The sequence below is a fragment of the Melitaea cinxia genome, chromosome 10 (genome assembly GCF_905220565.1).
Source record: "Melitaea cinxia chromosome 10, ilMelCinx1.1, whole genome shotgun sequence".
Classification (NCBI taxonomy): domain Eukaryota; kingdom Metazoa; phylum Arthropoda; class Insecta; order Lepidoptera; family Nymphalidae; genus Melitaea; species Melitaea cinxia.
The window spans coordinates 15,937,382-15,962,113 of record NC_059403.1 but is presented as its reverse complement, the minus strand read 5'-3'; the positions used below and the strand labels follow the sequence as shown (position 1 = coordinate 15,962,113).

Genomic DNA, 24,732 nt, shown 5'->3' with positions numbered 1-24,732 from the left:
CGAGTAGTTCCCCGGCCCGGCATAAATCCAAATTGGTTCTGTGTGACCTCACATTCTTCTCTCATTCGTCGCTCGACATAAAAGTGTCTAATGAAAATAGATGAAACGATCAAGCACATATGTTAGAAAGAGACAAACGATATTCAAGGGTTAAAATCATATGATGTAAGCGAACGTATCTTCCAATGGTCAAGTGCAGCCACTTGACTTAATTTAATTATATGGTTGGTTCAATGACTTCGGACTTGGTCATAATTTTATTTATTTATTTATTTACTTATAATAATAATTAATGAAAATATTAATTATTATTGAATTAAAACTACAAATGGTCTTACGTTTTGTAACAGGTGGTTAAATTATTGTCTTTCAAAATTTATTTAATCCATAGACGTAGTTAAAATCTGTACAGATAGAACAATTACTAAAAGACAGTCACATGTTTAATGTCCAAGCTTACTTCGCTTAATTTCTAGGGCTTGAAATATAATTTTAAATGTAAGTGTAAAAATAAGACTAAGAAAGATTTTTTTAAACATGTATGATTGCGCTAAGTCGCACCTAAACAGCGGATAATTAAAGTTTTCACTCTTTTTGATCATACGAAGCTTAGCCCAGCTGTGGGCCATCTACGAACTGTCATAGTATATATATAAAAAAAATTGGAAAATAAAAAACTGTACACCTCCCACAAAAGCTTTAAAGCTTTTACCTAATAGCGCCCACTAGTAGCTTGATTAGAAACTGATGATCGACCGTAAAACGGTTATAAGTTCGATTATTTCATTTGGTTTTTGCAGATAATCACACAGACATCAGAGGCTCTGATACTAAATTATTATGATAGAAATGTAAAAAAAAATATTGTAAAAAAGCAATAAATTTTTTGCCTCTATATTCAATAGGCTTCTTGGTAAATAGTTTACTGACATAATAAATAAACACATTATTTCGTCAAGTTGTTCTCGGGTTATTATGCTATCATCCGTACATATAAAATGTTGACGTCCAACCTCATTTATCATTAATTATTAAAATCTATTATTTTTACTATAATACTATTTTAAAAAAGGTTTTTTGTCTATAGTTTGATGTGTATTCTGTAAATAAGCGTGCATTTTATAAGCATACTACTGCATTGTTATAAAAATATAGATGTTTAAGATTATGCGCTTCCCATATTAAAACATAGCCGGAGGGAGGTGTGCAATAAAGTATTTATTACATAATTGCGAACTATTATTACCTAAAAGTTAGGCATAACTCCATAGGCTATGTGGTAGCACGAAGTGACCCAAAATATTAAATGAATCATACATCTCATGATATCTTACATCTTTATATACAAACATGAACATACATAGTTAAATCACGACGTCCGTTTGTCATAGCTTGTAGACAGCCTGTTCATATAACAGCGGATTATATAGGGGAAATTATATAGAAGTTGGTGTTATATTATTGTCTTTTAACGATTTTCAAATTCAAATATATACATTTTATAGTTTTATAATTGAGACATACTTCTTAAAATATAAATAATAAATAAATAAATACGATATTTTCTATAAAGAATTTGGCTACATTACGATTATCGTTTATAAAGCGTTACTTTTACAACGGCTAATATTGTATCATTCATCACCGGCGTAAGTGTGATTTAAAGTACTAGTTACTGTTGGCAAATAGAAATTAATACACTTAGCGTTTATATTCTATTTATATTCTTTTCAAAGCGCCATCTAGCGGCAAATAGAGTAATTCTGTTGTCGTTTATGCACTCGCTAATTCCATCATCTATTGTTTTCTCAATTTATAGACAATTCACTAAATAAATAAAAATTACAGTTTATAAAAAATCTCTATTTTTTTTCTAAAATTGGTTTTTAGTTATAATATTTGTTAGTTTTTTGTTAATTTAATTAGAATTATTTTTGTCTTTCTCAAGATTCGTTTGAATAATTAGAAATAACATTAAGTGCGTACTCCACTTAACTTTTTACCTGCTCAATGGCTTAGTAATTGGTTGATTCAAGTACAAAATCTAATCAAAATAAAGGCTTTATTCAAATAGTTTTCAAAAGCACCTTCGAATCGCTATCTTACAAATAAATTTTAATTACAGTTAAAATGAGTTGTAACAGACAACATTATTCTGTTCTGTGCTACAGGCCTTAAATTTTTAGCCCTTTACATAACCTTGATAATAACAAAACTACTGGAGGAGTTAGGTCACGTGATAAGAATCAATTAACAGTCTCACTTAATAACTAAGTATTAAAACGTAGTAATACGGAATATAAATACCGACAACCCACAGTGAAGAGAAAAGAGAAGGGTGGAGGATTAAGCGATCCTAATCCTAGATAGAAAAAAGAGGCCTATGCGCAGCAGTGGTTGTTGTTGCATGTTACAGGCTGAATCGTGATAATTTGGTCGGTATATTGATTGATTGGTTTTTCTGTTAAACAGTTATTTGGTTTCTACGATTTTATTTTTGTGTTACCCATACATTAGGAATTCTAAACATTTTTTAATATCATATCAAAAATTGACAGCTCCAGCGGGGTTCGAACCCGCGCCTGCGACTGACCGTGTCGGCGCTCTAGCCAATTAAGCTATGGAACGATGTACCCGCTAGATCGAAATTTTTTGATATGATGATTTTTATATTCGGTTTAAGCGAACCGCGGCGCCGTCTATAGTGAGTTCACACCACCGAAATAACACCATGCTATTTTTAAAATTTCGATATAGCGGGTACGTCGTTCTATAGCTTAATTGGCTAGAGCGCCGACACGGTCAGTCGGAGACGCGGGTTCGAACCACGCTGGAGCGGTCAATTTTTGATATGATATTGAAAAATGGTTATTTGGTTGGTTTATAATGAGTTACTTTTAATACAGTTACGAACGTATTGAATATACTAGCATTCCCCGCGTTAATTTGAAGAAAAAAACTTCATAAAATATTATATAGCCTTAGCTTATGAGCCTTCCTCGGTAAATGGACTACCAACACAAAAATAATTTTTCAATTCGAACTGTAGTTAGAAGTTTCTGATATAAACGCCTTTTAACAAACAAATAAACTCTTCAGATTACTTTATACTAACACATTATACTACACAACGTCTCTGTATCGCACGCACACATAAAAAATACGTCCTGTTGGATTGTGATGAAGCTTTCTCTCTATATAAGCTATGATCTCTGTTTTCAGATACAGTCTCAAATGACTCCTAAAGCATTTTATGGCGTTTTTGCCCGTATGGAGTAATGCGTTATACATTTAACCTTGTTTTAATGATACATCTACATATAAAGTAGCAATGGTTCTGTTAATTTAACGTAATGAATAAAGTCGTTATAAATAATTGTTTGTATTTTGCCGGATTAAAAGGCTGGGTGTTGGAAGATATGGAAGAACTTTTTGAATTAAAATTTGAACTTTTTTAATTTCGCACGCTTGACTTTAGGAGTAAGCGTGAATGCGTGACGAGAGCGTAACAAAAAGTGTGATCGGGCGAGGCGAACGGAACAAAAGTGAGGTCCGAGCGCACTTTTTCTCTCTTTCTCTCATAGCCAGTTACGTTTCGTATATCTAAGACATATAGGTCTATTGTGCAGGCCCATTGCTTAAGAAGTTTTACTTCAGTCGTGTGGTCAAAAGCACACTCGTTTTCTATTTTTTTTGTACACTTTTATTTTTTCATTACTGCATAATTCGCGCATTAACATAGACCTTCACTGCTTGAGTTGTCCGCCCCGCCTAGCCAAATTATAGATCGTAATATAATATTTAACAATTAATTCGTTTGCACAAATTAATTATTGAAAGAGTCTAGGTTAAGCTACTAGCAGGATACAATAAGTGCACCGCGCCAAGCTAGAGCCAAGACTGCTTTAGCCGCGGTTGCACCAGTCGTTTTATACACGTCAGAATGACTCGAGTAATAGAATGAGTGAGGGTAGGTGACAATCGAACGATGTGCTAGGTGGCGTGGTCGATGCATCTGTTGTTTATAAATTCCTTGCTAATTGCCTACGATAGCGCAGGTGCCGATGTACATATATTAAATATTTATAAGTAAAAAAAAATGTTTATTTCGAATCGAGCCAGTACTGAGATAAAATTAAAACAATATGACCATAAAACTCTTAAAAGATAAAATATAATTCTTACTTTTATTACAGCTTCCTTGTAAAAGTACCGGCTGCCAGCTGCTCCTGCGGCTGAATGAAATATCTGAAACAATTTTATGTCATTATTTCTATTTCCTGTTCCGACATTGTTTACGAAAACTCAAGCTCTTATTCCTCAAGTTATACTTTAACTAATTTTAAATTATTCTTATTTAAACGAATTTATACTTTGAATTTTATAATTTTATTTCGGGATATGTTTTGATTATAAGAACCTATTACTTATATATACTCATTAACTGACTTCTCCTGAGTGAAATTTTGATATTGATTATTTTAATTGAAATTTTTATTAAAAAGTTACTTTTTAGTAAAGATTTTTAGTTTTTAATTTTTAGTTTTTAATTTTAATTAAAAAGTTACTTTTAAACAATATTTAGAACATTCCTGTCATCAGATAAAAAGCGTATCTTTTGAATATTTTTCACCGCAAATTATTTTTAATAAATATAGCATGTAAATAATAAAACAATAAAATAATTTACTTCAGAAAAAATAACAAGATTAATTTTTTAAGACCACATTGTAATAATATGGTTCTTGTTAATTTCCAATATTGTGATGTAAATTAAACGTTCTAATAATTGTGTTCATAAAACCGACTTCAATCATACCGACAAGTAATCAAAATCAATACACCCAGTAAAAGTTCTGAGGTTAAAAACATAAAAAATTACAATTGAATTAAGAACTCCTCCTCCCCTCCTTTTTTGAAAGTCGATAAAAAACATCCTTAATTATTAAACATTAGTATAAAATAGTAAACGTATCAACTTCGTAGTATATCGATACTACAAAGTTAATTCGCTAATTCGTAATTAATTAGCGAATACCGACTATAGTCGGTATAGCTATTGCCCGTTGGCGCAGTTTGTAGTGTAGTCTGGGTGTAATATTTTTATATTTATATATGTATTATTTCTGTATATATTTATTTAAAAAAATTATAACAGTCAGCTGTTACTTGTAATACAAGCATTAAGTTGCTTACCATAGAAACAGATGACTGTGTTGTGTGCTATAAGATATTTATTTACTATTCTTTATTTAATTATATCATTCATACAATGGTCTATATATCTTTTTAACCTAACTACTACCGGGGCTATACTATCAATAGTACTATACTTGTAGTTTAGATTATAGCACGTTGTCTCATACCGTAATAATGTGTACCAACATTTGTAAATAAAGACTGATTTTTTTTATCCATAATTATGTTTGCTGGCAAACGAAAAAAAAAACAAACTTCAATTACACCGACAAGTAATACAACGTAGGTAGACGAAAAAATAGTCAAGTAAATACGCATTATCAAAGTTTACTCCAAAAGTTGTAAATCAGATCTCGATGAAATTTAAATGTGACCACATTATAAACATTGGCTTTCGATTAAATTAAAAATCATCAAAATCAGTACACCCAGTAAAAAGTTATGCGGATTTTCAAGGGTTTCCCCTCGATTTCTCTGGAATCCCATCATCAGATCCTGGTTTCCTTATCATGGTACACCTGGAATATCCCCTTTCCAACAAAAAAAGAATTATCAAAATCGGCTCATAAACGACGAAGTTATCCCCGAACATACATATAATATATATATATATATATATATATATATATATATATATATATATCGGTCGAATTGAGTAACCTCCTCCTTTTTTTTGAAGTCGGTTAAAAATGAAAAATTTTCATTATATAAACATATATTCAATTCAAATGTCCCGTAATTCCTAATTAATTAATCAATTATGTAATAAAATTCTATGAATCATATTAATATACAATTATCGTTGCGTGTCTGAGATCGCGTGACCGTTGTATGAAGCAAGTAGACTTGCACAGACTACTGGACCATTTAAGTTATTAATATTATATAAATTTTAGTTATTTAACGAGATATTAATGATAGTGTTATTGGGTATTGTTTGTCTCGGAACTTTTTATTGAGTCTTGAATACAGTAGTTGTAGTAGAAACTTAATTTGTGATGGGCATATTTTGATTTTCATCCTCTCTTTCAATTGTATATTAGGATTTAAAATACCTTTCATTCTGCATTCAAGTTTATAGTATGGACTCAAATTTTAGCAAATTTCATTAAAATTTATTTAGTAGTTTTGGTGTGATTTACGAACAAGTAATAGACAGACAGATAAAAATAATAAACAACATATTTTTGCTTTCAGAGTCGGTTCAGGATTGTTCTCATAAAGATATCTTCAAATAATGTTCATTGTACAGAATAAAACCTATTACGATTTTATTACAAGAAACAAATGGATGACACACACTCATAACAAAAATTTTGTAAGCCAAGCAAATATTTGTTATTGCATCAGTCTTTATGCTGTGTTCTAGACCGACACAGGATTCTCATCTAACTAGGGATCGTTGCATCAATGTTTTATAGCCTTATTCGGTTTCTGTCAACACATGAGCAGCTCTAGCCCGAACCTCTCTGTCATAAAATATGTCTATGCTTAGCAATGGTCCGCTTGCAAGCTGTTGCTATACACATTTGTTCTATTTTTAACTGACTTTAATAATAAACTAATAGGAGCTTAATTTACCACGCCGCTTCACTGCAGGTTGGCTGATGGCAGTTTTTTTACTAGTGTTTAAATAAGCATATGTGGAGCCGAGTCCTCTACTAAGTAATAAGAATATACAGTGTATAAAACATAACAGTGGCTAGTTAATATAGACATTATTTCTAGGCCTCGCTAACAAGATTACAATTAGTAATTCAAGGAAACCTTTTCATACTGATTCACTCAATTAAGCCATTAGCTTTATATGGAGCACGTTTACATACGATAACTGAGGTAAGGCTCGGCAGGAAATATCCTGCTCATAATTTGGAGAAGCCCGACTGGGGTAGTACCTCGACCTAACAGAAGATCACAGCTGAATAATACTGCTTTCAAGCAGTTGTGTTTCTGTGGTGAGTAAGGTGACCAGAGCTCCTGGGGAGAATTGGGGATAGGGTCGGCAACGCGCTTGAGATGCTTCTGGTGTCGCAGACGTTTAAAGCTACAAAACTAAAAAATTATATATTGCTATCTATAATATAGTTTGATATTATCGATGTAAATCTATATATTAATACTTAAAATAAGTAAAAACTTTTTATCTCTGTTTACGAAATTTACGCGGACGGAGAAGTATGAAAAATCGCACACTAATTGTTTAAGTGTTAAAGAGAATGAGTGCAGAATCAATCAGAAACAGGAACAAAAAATATTGGTATTTTTTTTAAATTACGCATAAAAAATACAATAAATCAATAAAAAAAAGCGTTACACACACTACCATATATTTGACACACACGCGTCAATCAAATTGAGAATAGATTATAGACTATAGAGTAATATTGTTTGTTTTTTCTGAATGTCAAACATTATTATTAAATTAATTATGGTCGAATTTCGACCACTGGACAACCACTAGTATAAATAAATCACTAAATGGGTTGTTAAGTCCAAAACTTGAGAACGATTGGGACAATTCTAGCCATTTATTTTTACAGTAAAATACCTCTTAGAAGACTCTCATGGCAGAAGACTCTTATAAAAAATTAAGAAAATGGGGCAAAAAAAAATTGAAATTCATTTATTTGAGAGTTCGTAAGCAGAACAAAGTTTGTCGAGGTGTCAAAGTTTGTAGGTCCAATTTTGTAGAATAACCAAATAATAATAAATAGATAAAGTGTTTATAGTTGTTAAATTACCGCGCATTTCCATTTCTCAGATGTAGTTTTAATTGATAGTTATATTCAACAATGGTCTGCGATAAACTAGGAATATATAAGAAGCGAAACCCGAATTGAAGTCTGGATTTTAGTCAAATATTCCAACTTACGGCTTAAGCTGTGCTTTTAATGAATAAAAACGTTTTTGTAGATAATCAATAATTGAATACTTGAAGTTATTAAATATAAGTGGTATACATTACGCATGAATGATTTACATGCATATTTTTTGATATGATGATTTTTATATTCGGTTTAAGCGAACCGCGGCGCCGTCTATAGTGAGTTCACACCACCGAAATGACACCATGCTATTTTTAAAATTTCGATATAGCGGGTACGTCGTTCTATAGCTTAATTGGCTAGAGCGCCGACACGGTCAGTCGGAGACGCGGGTTCGAACCACGCTGGAGCGGTCAATTTTTGATATGATATTGAAAAATGGTTATTTGGTTGGTTTATAATGAGTTACTTTTAATACAGTTACGAACGTATTGAATATACTAGCATTCCCCGCGTTAATTTGAAGAAAAAAACTTCATATAATATTATATAGCCTTAGCTTATGAGCCTTCCTCGGTAAATGGACTACCAACACAAAAATAATTTTTCAATTCGAACTGTAGTTAGAAGTTTCTGATATAAACGCCTTTTAACAAACAAATAAACTCTTCAGATTACTTTATACTAACACATTATACTACACAACGTCTCTGTATCGCACGCACACATAAAAAATACGTCCTGTTGGATTGTGATGAAGCTTTCTCTCTATATAAGCTATGATCTCTGTTTTCAGATACAGTCTCAAATGACTCCTAAAGCATTTTATGGCGTTTTTGCCCGTATGGAGTAATGCGTTATACATTTAACCTTGTTTTAATGATACATCTACATATAAAGTAGCAATGGTTCTGTTAATTTAACGTAATGAATAAAGTCGTTATAAATAATTGTTTGTATTTTGCCGGATTAAAAGGCTGGGTGTTGGAAGATATGGAAGAACTTTTTGAATTAAAATTTGAACTTTTTTAATTTCGCACGCTTGACTTTAGGAGTAAGCGTGAATGCGTGACGAGAGCGTAACAAAAAGTGTGATCGGGCGAGGCGAACGGAACAAAAGTGAGGTCCGAGCGCACTTTTTCTCTCTTTCTCTCATAGCCAGTTACGTTTCGTATATCTAAGACATATAGGTCTATTGTGCAGGCCCATTGCTTAAGAAGTTTTACTTCAGTCGTGTGGTCAAAAGCACACTCGTTTTCTATTTTTTTTGTACACTTTTATTTTTTCATTACTGCATAATTCGCGCATTAACATAGACCTTCACTGCTTGAGTTGTCCGCCCTGCCTAGCCAAATTATAGATCGTAATATAATATCTAGCAATTAATTCGTTTGCACAAATCAATTATTGAAAGAGTCTAGGTTAGGCTACTAGCAGGATGTAATAAGCGTACCGCGTCAAGCTAGACCCAAGACTGCTTTAGCCGCGGTTGCACCAATCGTTTTATACACGTCAGAATGACTCGAGTAATAGAATGAGTGAGGGTAGGTGACAATCGAACGATGTGCTAGGTGGCGTGGTCGATGCATCTGTTGTTTATAAATTCCTTACTAATTGCCTACGATAGCGCAGGTGCCGATGTAAATATTTATAAGTAAAAAAAAATGTTTATTTCGAATCAAGCCAGTACTGAGATAAAATTAAAACAATATGACCATAAAACTCTTAAAAGATAAAATATAATTCTTACTTTTATTACAGCTTCCTTGTAAAAGTACCGGCTGCCAGCTGCTCCTGCGGCTGTTTGAAATATCTGAAACAATTTTATGTCATTATTTCTATTTCCTGTTCCGACATTATTTACGAAAACTCAAGCTCTTATTCCTCAAGTTTATACTTTAACTAATTTTAAATTATTGTTATTTAAACGAATTTATACTTTGAAATATAATTTTATTTCGGGATATGTTTTGATTATAAGAACTTATTATTATATATTATTATTATTAAATATACTCATTGACTTCTCCTGAGTGAAATTTTGTTATTGATTAATATTCCTGTCGTCAGATAAACAAGAGTATTTTTTTAAATATTTTTTAGCTCAAATTATTTTAATAAATATAGCATGTAAATAATAAAACAATAAAATAATATACTTCAGAAAAAATAAAAAAATTAAATTTTTTAAGACCATATTGTAATAATATGGTTCTTGTTAATTTCCAATATTGTATTGTAAATTAAACGTTCTAATAATTGTGTTCGTTCGCAAACGAAAAAAACCGACTTCAATCACACCGACAAGTAATCAATCAAATAAGTAATCAAACACCCAGTAAAAGTTCTGAGGTTAATATTATAAAAAAAAAACAATTGAATTAAAAACCTCATCCTTTTTTGAATGTTGATAAAAAAACATCCTTAATTATTATTCCTTGTTATTATTATTATTCTTATTCCGTATTATTATTCATTTTTGATTATATTTCATTCTTGTTTGTTCATATTTTTTTCTGTGCTGTGTACCATCCCTTAAAAGTAAATAAATAAATAAATAAATTAAACATTACTATAAAATAGTAAACGTATCAACTTCGTAGTATATCGATACTACGAAGTTAATTCGCTAATTCGTAATTAATTAGCGAATACCTATTAGCCCGTTGGCGCAGTTTGTAGTGGCCCTACTTTCTGTTCAGCGGGTTGCGGGTTCGATTTCCGCCTGAGTCTGGGTGTAATATTTATGTTTATATATGTATTATTTCTGTGTATATTTATAAAAAAATATATAAGATATTTATTTATTTATTATTATTTATTTAATTATATCATTCATACAATGGTCTATATACCTTTTAACCTAACTACTACCGGGGCTATACTATCAAAGATACTACACTTGTAGTTTAGACTAGCACGTTCGTCGCATGCCGTAATAATGTGTGCCAACATTTTGTAAATGAAGACTGAAAAAAATGTATCCATAATTGTGTTTGCTGTCAAACGAAAAAAACCGACTTCAATTACATCGACAAGTAATACAACATAGATAGACGAAATAGTCAAGTCAATACGCATTATCAAAGATTACTCCAAAAGTTGTAATCAGATCTCAATGAATTTAAATGTGATCACATCGTAAACATTGGCTTTCGATTAAATTAAAATAATCAAAATCGGTACACCCAGTAAAAAGTTATGCGGATTTTCAAGGGTTTCCCCTCGATTTCTCTGGGATCCCATCATCAGATCCTGGTTATATCATGGTACCAAAATAGGGATATCGCCTTTCCAACAAAAAAAAAAAAAAAGAATTATCAAAATCGGTTCATAAAGGACGAAGTTATCCCCGAACATACATATAAAAAAAATATACGGTCGAATTGAGTAACCTCCTCCTTTTTTTGAAGTCGGTTAAAAATGATAAATTTTCATTATATAAACATATATTCAATTCAAATGTCCCGTAATTCCTAATTAATTAATCAATTATGTAATAAAATTCTATGAATCATATTAATATACAATTATCGTTGCGTGTCTGAGATCGCGTGACCGTTGTATGAAGCAAGTAGACTTGCACAGACTACTGGACCATTATACTCATCTCAAACGTTATTTAACGAGATATTAATGATAGTGTTATTGGGTATTGTTTGTCGCGGAACTTTTGATTGAGTCCTGTATACAATAGTTGTAGTAGAAACTTAATTTGTGATGGGTTTATTTTGATTTTCATCCACTTTTTCAATTGTATATTAGGATTTAAAATACCTTTCATTCTGCATTCAAGTTTATAGTATGGACTCAAATTTTAGCAAATTTCATTAAAATTTATTTAGTAGTTTTGGTGTGATTTACGAACAAGTAATAGACAGATAAAAAAAATAAAAAAAAAAATTTTTGCTTTCAGAGTCGGTTCAGGAATGTTCTCATAAAGATATCTTCAAATAATGTTCAATGTACAGAATAAAAGCTATTACGATTTTATTATAAGAAACAAATGGATGACACACACTCATAACAAAAATTATGCAAGCCAAGCAAATATTTGTTATTGCATCAGTCTTTATGCTGTGTTTTAGATCGACACAGGATTCTCATCTAACTAGGGATCGTTGCATCAATGTTTTATAGCCTTATTCGGTTTCTGTCAACACATGAGCAGCTCTAGCCCGAACCTCTCTGTCATAAAATATGTCTATGCCTAGCAATGGTCCGCTTGCAAGCTGTTGCTATACACATTTGTTCTATTTTTAACTGACTTTAATAATAAACTAATAGGAGCTTAATTTACCACGCCGCTTCACTGCAGGTTGGCTGATGGCAGTTTTTTTACTAGTGTTTAAATAAGCATATGTGGAGCCGAGTCCTCTACTAAGTAATAAGAATATACATTGTATAAAACATAACAGTGGCTAGTTAATATAGACATTATTTCTAGGCCTCGCTAACAAGATTACAATTAGTAATTCAAGGAAACCTTTTCATACTGATTCACTCAATTAAGCCATTAGCTTTATATGGAACACGTTTACATACGATAACTGAGGTAGAGCTCAGCAGGGAATATCCTGCTCAAAATTTGGAGAAGCCCGACTGGGGCAGTACCTCGAACTAAAAGAAGATCACAGCTGAATAATACTGCTGTCAAGTTGTGTTGTATTTCTGTGGTGAGTAAGGTGACCAGAGCTCCTGGGAGGACTTGGGGGTAGGGTCGGCAGCGCGCTTGTGATGTTTCTAGTGTTGCTCCGGTAATCGCTTACTATCAGGTGAGCACTATGCTTGTTTGTCGAGATATTAGTATAAAAAAATGATATATTGCTATCTATAATATAGTTTGATGTTACCGATGTATACTTATGTAATTATTAATATATTATATGTATGTAAGTATTAATATATATATATATTAATACTTGAAGTAAAAATTTTTTATCTCTGTTTACGAAATTTACGCGGACGGAGAAGTATGAAATTTCGCACACTAATATTTTATATAGACAAGGAGTGCAGAATCAATCAGAAACAGGAACAAAAAAATATTAGTATTTTTTTTTAAATTACGCATAAAAAATACAATAAATCAATAAAAAAAACCGTTACACACACTACCATATATTTGACACACACGCGTCAGTCAAATCGAGAATAGATTATAGTATTGATTAATATTATTTGTTTTTACTGAATTTCAAACATAATAACTATATACGAGTATATTCAAACTTATTATTAAATTAATTATGGTCGAATTTCGACCACTGCACGACCACTAGTATAAATAAATTACTAAATGCGTTCTAAAGTCCAAAACTTGAGAACGATTGAGACAATTCTAGCCATTTATTTTTACAGTAAAATACCTCTTAGAAGACTCTCATGGCAGAAGACTCTCATAAAAAAATAAGAAAATGGCGCAAAAAAAAATTTGAAATTCATTTATTTGAGAGTTCGTAAGCAGAATAAAGTTTGTCGATGTGTCAAAGTTCGTAGGTCCAATTCTGTAGAATAACCAAATAAAAATAAATAGATAAAGTGTTTATAGGTGTTAAAATAATGCGTATTACCATTTCTTAGATGTAGTTTTAATTGATAGTTATATTCAACAATGGTCTGTGAAAAACTAGGAATATATAAGAAGCGAAACCCGAATTGAAGTCTGGATTTTAGTCAAATATTCCAACTTACGGCTTAAGCTGTGCTTTTAATGAATAAAAACGTTTTTGTAGATAATCAATAATTGAATACTTGAAGTTATTAAATATAAGTGGTATACATTACGCATGAATGATTTACATGCATATGTACACTTGCATTATGTAAACTATCCATAAATATATTAAAATTGTTACCCACCGATGTCTGTATATGAGACACATTTGAATTATAAAATACTAGCTGTACCCTGCGGTTCCATATGCGATTATTTGAAAAATAAATAGCCTGTAATTTCCTCGGTAAATGGGTTATACAACACAAAATGAATTCTAACCAGTATTTCCTAAAATTAAAGCGATTAAACAAACAAAATTTTTAATAATATAATCTAATATATAAAATTCTCGTGTCGCGGTGTTTGTAGTTATACTCCTCCGAAACGGCTTGACAGATTTTCATGAAATTTAGTGTGCATATTGGGTAAGTCTGAGAATTGAACAACATCTATTTTTCATCCCCTTAAATGTAAAGGGTAGTCCACCCCTAATTTTTTTTTTAATTTTTAGATAAATTATTTATTTTTTATTTTTGTATGATAAAACATTAAAAAATACATACAATCCTAAATTTCAACCGTCTACGATCAACCCTTATTTTTAAATAGCGTTTAGCGGCAAGACAACGTTTGCCGAGTCAGCTAGTATTAGTATAGATAGATGATTATAAAAATTAATAAAAGTGAAATCTATTTTTTGTCTGTTTGTATCAAAACTTGCTACACAAAATTGGAATTATTTAGCTGTGATTCTCTGTGAAGTTGCGATACTTCCCTAGACGGACTGTACCAGATTTTGAGCAGGATATTCTCTGCTATGTTTTACCTTAATGCAAATTTTACTATATGATATGTTTATATTTATGTAGTCCCTACCTAATAACGATATTTTAATAAAATTTACCACGAGTAAAATTGCGGCATTCAGCTTGAACATATTATGAGTGTTAATTAAGTTCAAAAATACTATCAGTATGAAGAAAAATATTTCAATTATGAACGATTCAAAAAGTTAAAAAATAAATTAGGAAAAGTATTTGGAAATAATTTGACCGGTCCCATCGTCACCTACCCTCATACCGGTGATAATAAAGGATAGACCTTCATTAAAAACAATAAAATATGGAACAGTTACTAAATTCGTAATAAATTAACTCCAGGAAAAATTAACTACAGAAATATATATATTTAATATCTTAATATATATAAATCTCGCGTCACAATGTTTGTCCTCAATGGACTCCTAAACTACTTAACCGATTTTAGTCAAATTTGCACACCGTGTGCAGTTTGATCCAACTTAAAAGATAGGCTATATTTTATTTTGATATATTATGTTATTATTATATTTCAGAAAAAAATAAGGTGATACGAAGTTCGCCAGGTCAGCTAGTTATTATATAAATTTTTATTTTTTTTTATTTTTATGTAACTAGTTTGGCAAACAATGTACGGCTCACCTGATGGTAAACGATTAACGTAGCTTTTAAGCGTCTGCGACACCAGAAGCATCGCAAGCGCATTGCCAATCCTATTCCCAACTCTCCCCAGGAACTCTGGTCACCTTACTCAACAATAGGAACAGAAAATTGCTTGAAAGCAGTATTATTTAGCTACGATCTTCTGTAAGGTCGAGGTACTACCCCAGTCGGGCTGCTCCATATTTTGATCAGGAAATTTCCTGCTGTGCCCTACCTCAGTCATATGTTATCTATAGTTTCCAACAACTCGCTTTGAAGTAGACAATCTACAAGCCCAAATGTATGTACGCGCATAACCTTCGAACGTCTGCAACAAATTGGATTTGATATTTTTTTTTCTGTGTTATTTACTGTTATGTCAAGATTATGTCAAACAACTTAAATTCTAATAGGTACATTTTTGAAACAAATTAAAGTATTTTTTTTTTAAAAAGCTTTTATTTTAAATATTCTTACAGAATAAAATAAACTTTCCCTTTAAAACTTTTAGTATCAACACAACATAATTCATCAACAACTACTGCCCGTTGGCGCAGTTTGTACTGACCCCGCTTTCTGCTCCGAGGGATTTATAAGTATGTTTATCGAAAATAAAAATATGTAGCTATATACCAGTCGGCTGTAACCTATAACACAAGCATTAAGTTGCTTACTTTAGGAACAGATGACCGTGTGTGTATGTTGCAAATATTTATTTATTTATTATTTATCATTACACAATTTATATGATATAAAACTTGTCACGAGATTCAAGTTCGCGTATTTACTTAATTTGAAATTTTTTAAAATTAAAATCAATTAGATCAAGTTATTTAATTTCGTTGTTTATCTGCATATGATAATTTGATTTATCTTTTACTTTTTAGTTATCGCAGTACTTGTTTCTCAATCTGGTACTCTCAGCAAATCATTTTATTGATAATGTAAAAAATATATAAAAACTAAGTCTGCCATCTTTAGGAGTCTACCACATAGGATTAAGACCAACGTCACTTTATTTTTCGAGTTCCTCTCCCTGTAATTTAATATCCACATTGTAAGAGTACATTAATAATAACTACCAACATCTTGGGTGTGGACGCCATGTTGGATTTAGAATGACGTCACAAAGCTAATAATACATTTTTCAAAAATTCAGCTCAATCGATTAAAGATGTATACATCAAATTTGAGTTGCAAGATTCCACCCTCACAAACATTGCAAGTTAAATAAAAACGAATAATATTAAAAAACAAGTTTTATAAAATTTACAGGTTTAATTCATAAGAATTGTATGAACGTAATATTTAAATAGAAAACTTGAATTTTTTTTTATTTCATTTTGATTAATGTACAAAATGATCCATGTTTAATTGTTATTATAATTGGGTGTCGTAAGAGGCGACTAAGAGATAACACTGTTCCGCTACCACCTTGTATCTTAAAAAGCCGGACTTACCAAGACCGGTGGCGGGATAACCATCCAACTGCTGGCTTTGAAATACACAGGCCGACGACGGGCAGCAGCGTCTTCGGTGCGACAAAGCTAGCCCTGCGGTCACCAACCCGCCTGCCCAGCGTGGTGACTATGGGCAAAACACATGAGTTCACGTTATTTTTGGCGTAAACTTGTAGAGGCCTATGTCCAGCAGTGGACTGTATAAGCTGGAATGATGATGATGATGATGATGATGATAATTATTGTACAATACTAATAACAGCCCACTTCTGCTTGCATTTTATAAACTTAGCCTTTTATTTTGATAAGCCCGTTGACGCATTTTGCATCTTTAGCTTTTGTTCTTGGGATTTTAAAACCTTGTTCCCTGTCTGCGAGCAACGTATATTGATTTCAAAAATATGTATCTATGTCAGCCGGTTGTTACCTAAAACACAGGAGTACTATAGGAACATATGACCGTGTGTGTATGAAAAGTGTTTGCTAATTGTTATTTATATAAATGTACATAAAAAAAGACGAGTATGCTTAAGAACACACGACTGAAATAAAACTTACGAAACGTAACTCTCTCTCTTTCTAACTTCACTAACTTATATCTCCCTCTCAACTTCCGTTCGCCTCACCCGAACACATTTTTCTTAACGCTCTCGTCACGCATTTACCGGCTTACTCCCCAAGTCAAGTGTGCATAAAAAAGTTTTATTTCAATAATATTAATCTAAATAAATATAAAAAAAAAACGTCAACCTCTTCCTGGATTAATGTCATGACGTATTAAAGAGGATTATACACTATTTAGATAATTTCCAGTTGTTTAATCAAAGTTAATCTGTTTAGATATACTCTATCTCTCTCTGTCATATCTAAACAAGTTAATTGACTTATTTTATTAACAATAGGTAATTATAGTATTTAAAAATATATTTAACTATATTAAGCAGATAAAAATACGCTTTTCAAATTGTCTATTTAAAGTGAGATTGTCATTGATTCAATGTTATTGTAACTTACTAATCAGAATTAAAAAATTCGAGTGACCTTCAAAGCACGATTTACTCTTCAAAATATATGGTAAATATTACTTCTTTATTTAATTATATTTAATGTGAAACTATTACATAACACATACGAAACTTTACTTTTAAAACTGTTACTACATTAGATATATACCCCCTCTCTTTCCGTGGGTGTCGTAAGAGGCGACTAAGGGATAACACAGTTCCACTACCACCTTGAGACTTATAAAGCCGACAGATGGCGGGATAACCATCCAACTGCTGGCTTTGAAATACGCAGGCCGAAGACGGGCAGCAGTGACTTTGGTGTGACAAAGCCAGCCCTGTGGTCACCAACCCGCCTGCCCAGCGTGGTGACTATGGGCAAAACACATGAGTTCACGCCATTTTTGGCTCGAACTTGTGGAAGCCTTTGTCCAGTAGTGGACTGCGATAGACTGATGTGACTACATAAGATACTTTACAATTACAAATTAATGTGTATCTTCTGTTGAATTGTCGATTGTTCTCAGGGAATTATGGGACTGACGTTTTTAGCATTGTTGTAAAAAGTCCCAAAATCAAAATAGAAAAAAATCAATTGCTTCAAAAATACCTCTCATATTGAAAATACAGACGTTTATAAGGATATATGGATGTAAGTTACTATTTTACGCAACAAAATACGAACAGATTGTAATGAAACTCGGTATATACTCGGATAGCTCAATATACTGAATAACACATAGGCTATATTTTATGTCGACATTCCAACGGGTTCGGAACTATGCGGGTGAAACTGCGACGCGCATTTAGTCATTAGTAAATTACTAGCTGACCCCGCAAACGTTGTTTTTCCATATATTTTATTAACCCCCTTACCCCCCCCCCCCCCTCTTATAACTTAGTGTTATGAAAAATAGATGTTTGCCGATTCTCAAACCTACCTGATATGCATAAAATTTCATAAAAATCTGTCCAACCGTTCCGGAGGAGTATTCTAACTAGCATTGTGAAACGAGAATTTTATATATAAGAAATTAAGAAGTATGCTATAAATATTGATATATGGATTAATGTTAAAAGTAGTAAGTAGTTAAACAGACATAGAACGTTATTTAATCCCACACTGAGAGTAATTTAACAAGTTAGTACGAAAACTATACTAAAACAATGCATCTAAATTTTAATTTACTCTAAATGAATACACGAAGTAATGTTTCTAGACTACATTATAAAAAAAAATATCTAACAAAATATATTTATATTTAAAAATGTTCGCTTTAATATTACGCAAATAAAATATTGAAAGGAAGAATGTCACAGTGAAAATGATTAAATTCTCGTTTACGTAAACATTTTGTAAACAACATCATAGCTGCGAGTAAATTATTTATTTTTATTTTTTAGAATAGCAAAGTATTCACGAGAAAGTGACATTTATTTTAGCGATATATAATAATATAAAAGTTATATTAAAACAATACGAAATTTTAGCTACCTACTTAATAATAAATATCTTTTAAAAGTAATTTTTACGTCATATTGATTTAAAACTATTATAGTTCGTTAAATTAATAAATAATCTTAAATTAACCAATTAATAATAAAAAATACTACCTTTGCACCACTTAGTATTTAACAAACTTTTTAAATAAAATAATATTTTGATCCAAAAATATACACAAGTCTACTAAAAAATATCCAATTTACAGTGTAGGACAAGAACGCGAAAGTAATTCAATTAAACCTAATTCCATTACCGCAAGCCTCACACATACATTAACACACACTACCATAAATACTTCGTACACTATCACAGACGTCAAAAATAAAATAAAAATACACTACCCTCACATCAAAAAAAAAACAACAACAAATTTAATTTCATTCTAATTTAAATTTAGAACACTATTACGAATCAAAACTATTTCGAATAAATTTAAAAAATTTAATAAAAAGTAACGAATTAATTTAAAAAAAATGTTGTTTTTTTTCTTTTAGTTAAATTTTAAAAAATTTGATACCGTGTTTGTGTTGGCTATTAAATAAGCAACCGGCGTTCTTGAGTGCCACTCGTACTGTAATACGAACCTAGTATGGTTTCGATGTCCACGCTCCATTTGACTGTGAACGTGTTATGCATCACTGTTTCAATATTTTTTTCTTTTTAATTAAAAAAAGAAGTCTATTTATTTGACAGCAAACCTCTTTGGAGTAACATTGATATTAATGTTATTCAGTCGTTAGTAGCTAGACGATTTGATCAACTCATATAATTCGTAGTGCGCTAAATGTACAAATATTTAATAATAGTACATACCTACATATTTTTTCTAGAACTATTTCACTCTATTATTTAAAAATAATAAAGAAAAATTGATAGATTAAAAACGTTAGCTGTAATCAAGAAATAATCTATTTTATCTGCTTTGTAATTATTATTAGGTATTATAAAATTGAAGATATAGTTTCATTATATACACTATCGACCGGTCTCGAAACAAAAAATCATTTTATGCTAGAAAAACAGTTTATCAAGGAATGCTTTAGGCTATGAAACGTTATACCGTGACTCATTATAGCATATAAATTCATTTGATAAAAAGTATATTCTAATTTTCAAAATTATGGTACAAAAATAGCCTATAAACTAAAATAGGCAACGGGTCATTTTATAAGCGTTTTATAATAGGTAGTTGCAACTATAAAGTTAAGAACTTATAAAAAAATTCAACGTTTGTGTTTATTTGCGTGTTGCGTTTATCTGAACACAATCTGTATTAATTTAAGATTTAACATCTTCGAGAATTTTCTAAATCGCTTCAGTAGTTTTCGAGTTTGAATTTCTTTCATTCTTATCATTTACATAAACGCAAATAAAAAGTAATGAAGTTGAAACTGGTTTGAACATTCCAATAATCAATTAGTTCAATTGAAATAAATATTAGATATATTACTGTATATTTTAGTTTAATCTAAATTTGTAAATATCAATCGCTAAAATATATCCCAAACAACAATATAAATAAATAGAACGAAGAAGTTGAAGAAGAAGTTGAAGTAGAAGTTGATATATGATGATATAAAGTTTTCCGTATCAGCCAGTGTTAAATAAAACATGAAAATACTATTTATAGAAACTATTTGGTAGGAATAAAATTTGACATTTATGGTGATACTCATCGTTGAATGGATTGTAAATTGGTTAACTGAAGTTGAATTGAGTTGGTGACTGTTTTGATGAAACTTTTACAGGTGTTAAAAAATTTTTTCGAATCTGTTTGGTACGCGAAAGTAAATGGAATAATTGTGTTTGCTCGCAAACGAAAAAAAAAACCGACTTCATTCACATCGACGAGTAATACAACGTAGATCGACGAAAAAATAGTCAAGTAACGACACGTTATCAAAGATTACTCAAAAAGTAGTTATCAGATCTCAATAAAATTTATATGTGACCACATGACAAAAATCAGCTTTCGATTAAATTAAAAATTATTAAAATCGGTACACCCAGTAAAAAGTTATTGCGGATTTTCAAGAAGTTCCCTCGATTTCTCTGGGAATCCATCATCAGATCCTGGTTTCCTTATGACGGTACTAAACTTGGGATATCGTCTTTCGAACAAAAAAAGAATTATCAAAATCGATACATCCAGTAGAAAGTTATGCGGTATAATATAACGTAGGTCGACGAAAAAAGCGTCAAGTAAAAACGCATTATTAGATATAGCTCGAAAAGTAGTTCTTAGATCTCAAATAAATTTAAATGGGACCAATTGGCACACACCACCTTTCGATTAAAGGAAAATTTGTCGAAATCGCTCCACCCAGTCAAAAGTTCTGATGTAACATACATAAAAAAAAAAAAAAATACAGTCGAATTGAGAACCTCCTCCTTTTTTGGAAGTCGGTTAAAAAATCGTAATTTTTTCGCTTGTTTTTTTTGGAAAGACATCCTATATACCCGCCAAATGTTGTTAAAGCAGCATAGCGTATTAGGTTTCGCACTTCTGTCTTTATAGGAAAAATTATTGTATGTGTTTAAGACTGTACGGTAGCAGTGAAAACTTCATTGTCAATCGAAATCAAGCAATAACGCAATAAGTCCCGAGTTCATCGGATGGAGCCTTTCACCTCAGAGCGTGACGGTTCATTGGATGGAGCCTTTCACCTCAGAGCGTGAGGGATCAGTCTAACTACGAAAAAATGTGTGTGCGGTGCGCCATAATAAATTTTCATTTCAAAAAGTTACAGTTATGACAAATAATAAAAAACGGTTCATAGTAATAATCATCATTATTTGATCGTTTGATATTATAGTAAAATATTACATAATAATAAATATAATGCATGACACCGTCCACAAGGGCCGTGCACACTAACGAGACACACACATACAAACACAGCTCACACACGAATGCATATTGACCGTTTAATGCCTATGAGTATGAGTAACGTAAAGCCTAGTATACACTGTTCAATGATACGATTTTTTCTTACTTGAAAAGTAGACAGCGGCTTTTCAATTCTATTTTGAAGTTAAACTTTTTTACACACGCTTGACTTGGGGAGTAAACGTGTGAATGCGTGACGAGAACGTTACGAAACATGTGATTGGGCGAGGTGAACGAAAGTTGAGAGGAAGATATAAGTTAGGGGACAGGAAAAGAGAATGAGTTACGTTTCGTAAGTACTTCAGTCGTGTGGTCTAAAGCACACTCATTTTTTTTTCATATTTAGTTTTGAGTATTGGGCTTAGCGATCCAAAATTAGTTCTATTACTGCGTCAAATAACGAACTTTGTAGCTTTATCGTAAATAAATTAACGCCTCACACTTATCCGCCCTCACTAGGATTTTCTCTCCTACATCGGGGGTCCAGAAACACACACAATATATAAGCACAAACGCCCAGACTACGACAAACATCCATATGGTCCGTGAGCGTCAGCGCAACCAGCCAGTAGGACCGGACCAAACCGGCTGATCAGGATGTGATGAGATTTCCTGGTCTGGAACCGATCAGGAAACCTCATCTCATCCTGATCAGGTCCAGACAAATCATCTGCGTTACATGCCTTATCTAGTCCTGATCAGGCATGTCTGGTCCGGTCCTTCTAATGAAGACGAAAAAATTTCTACTCGGGATTGTGAACGCTGTGCCAACGCGTCGTCGGATTATCATATAACTAAATATAAAAGTTTATTAATATACATGATGATATACACGATAATATAGATTATAGCAAAACCGGACAAATGTATGTTAAAGACATTCATGTGTTAGATTTAAAATAAACTTTACACGTGCTATAAAATAATCCGCTTAATACTGCAATTAATCTTTTTATTTCTGTAAACAAGGATGACAAAAGTCTAAAAAGAATATAACGCAAAAAGAACACATTTTTGACTTCACTTGGGGAGTAAGCTGGTGAATGCCTTACGGAAAGTGTGATCGGGTGAGGTGAACGGAAGTTGAGAGGGGAATACAAATTAGATGGAGCTAAATAAGTTTTACTTCAGTCGTGTGGTCTAAAGTACACTCATTTTTTTAATTTTCTTTTTTCAGTACACTCAATAAACATGTCTTCATAATTATGTCACTTAACATTGATAAATATTTAGTTTTGATAATTTGTATTTTTTTACTGTATTGTAAAAATTACATAAAATTAACCGTAATGGTTAATTAATTTAATTCATTAATTTCTCAGGGCTTTATACACTTTCTCACCTAAAATTTGTTAGTTTATTTTTTTTTTAATATTCCTTTTCATAGGATAATGGAAACGTACTCGTTGCCCTATAGCGTTGGTTGGCGCTGCAACACCGATGTATAATTTATACTGTCGTGTGCACTGGGCGCTTACAGGTGCAGAATTGTATGAATTTCCCATAATATCACCTGTTCTACTTTCGCGTAGAGGCGATAACTTGTTCGAAAACTAATAATGATATCAAAAAATTCCGCAATATATTTGATAATTTTCAAATGGTGGAATGAGGCAATTTTGACCAATTTGACCACGAAATAACTTGATATTTATTTCAGATTTTTGTTAACAATGCAATTTTTTATGCTAAAAGATGTAATAAAGCGGTGAAACTAAATTATAAGTCAAGAATCCCGAATAAACGGGGTAATAACGGGATAAATTGGTAATCTGGAGTTGACGGTGTTGGTGTAACAATTAATATTGTTTGTATTGTCTGTATTTTTTATACAAAACTTTATTGTCAATGTTTTATCTCTTTATCATTTTAAAGAACTAAAAAAATATGTAACAATATGCCACGAGCTGTGTCTTGTCATTTTGTCTTGGAAGAGTCGGATCAGCTGTTACAGCGTATAAATGAGTAAAGTTCCCTTGAAAAAAAGGGGTTGACGCGTGATTCGCTATTTACTACCACCCACTGCGAATATCATACGTAATATATCATACGTTTTACCGCCTTTTGATTTGTAAGAAAGATAATCATATCCATTGCTGTTATTATATCTGAAATGCAATAATTCGCTCCAGGCTTATCCACGTGACGTATCTTTTAACAAAATAGCGCATTTGTTAGTATTTTTTCATAACTGAGGTAGGGTACAGCACGAAATTTCCGGCTCAAAATGTGGAACAGCCCGACTGGGGTAGTAACTCGATCTTACAGAAGATAACAGCTAAATAATACTGTTTTTGCCGAAAGTATCCCCAAGTTCCCCCAGGAGCTTTGGTCACCTTACTCACCAACAAGAACACAATACCACTACCACCACCTTGTTCCACTACCACTACCTTGTTCCACTACCACTACCTTGTTCCACTACCACTTTGAAACATAAAAAAACTGACCGATGGCGGGATAATCATCCAACTGCTGGCTTTGAAATTCACAGGCCGAAGTCAGGCAGCAGCGTCTTCGGTGTGACAAAGTCAGCTCTGTGGTCACCAACCCGCCTGCCCAGCGAGGTGACTATGGGAAAAACACATGAGTTCACGCCATTTTTGGCGCGAACTTGTGAAGACATATGTCCAGCAGTGGACTGCGATAGGCTGACGTATGAAAAACAGTATATTAAACGTATAAATATAAAAAAAAAAAACATTATATTTCACTTATTCTTCTAAATTCT

General features: G+C 31.9%; 1 protein-coding gene across 1 annotated transcript in view; it reads right to left on the bottom strand.

The window, feature by feature from the left end:
* The window catches only part of LOC123657311 (guanine nucleotide-binding protein subunit gamma-e), a 59,937-nt gene extending 40,240 nt beyond the window's left edge, over positions 1-19,697 (bottom strand). Inside the window, exons 1-2 of the mRNA XM_045592882.1 lie at positions 19,629-19,697; positions 4,186-4,248 (exon numbers count right to left, since the gene is read on the bottom strand). The gene's annotated coding sequence lies outside the window, so the exon portion shown is untranslated. The remainder of the gene's footprint in view (positions 1-4,185; positions 4,249-19,628) is intronic.
* Between the last annotated feature and the right edge of the window lie 5,035 nt (positions 19,698-24,732).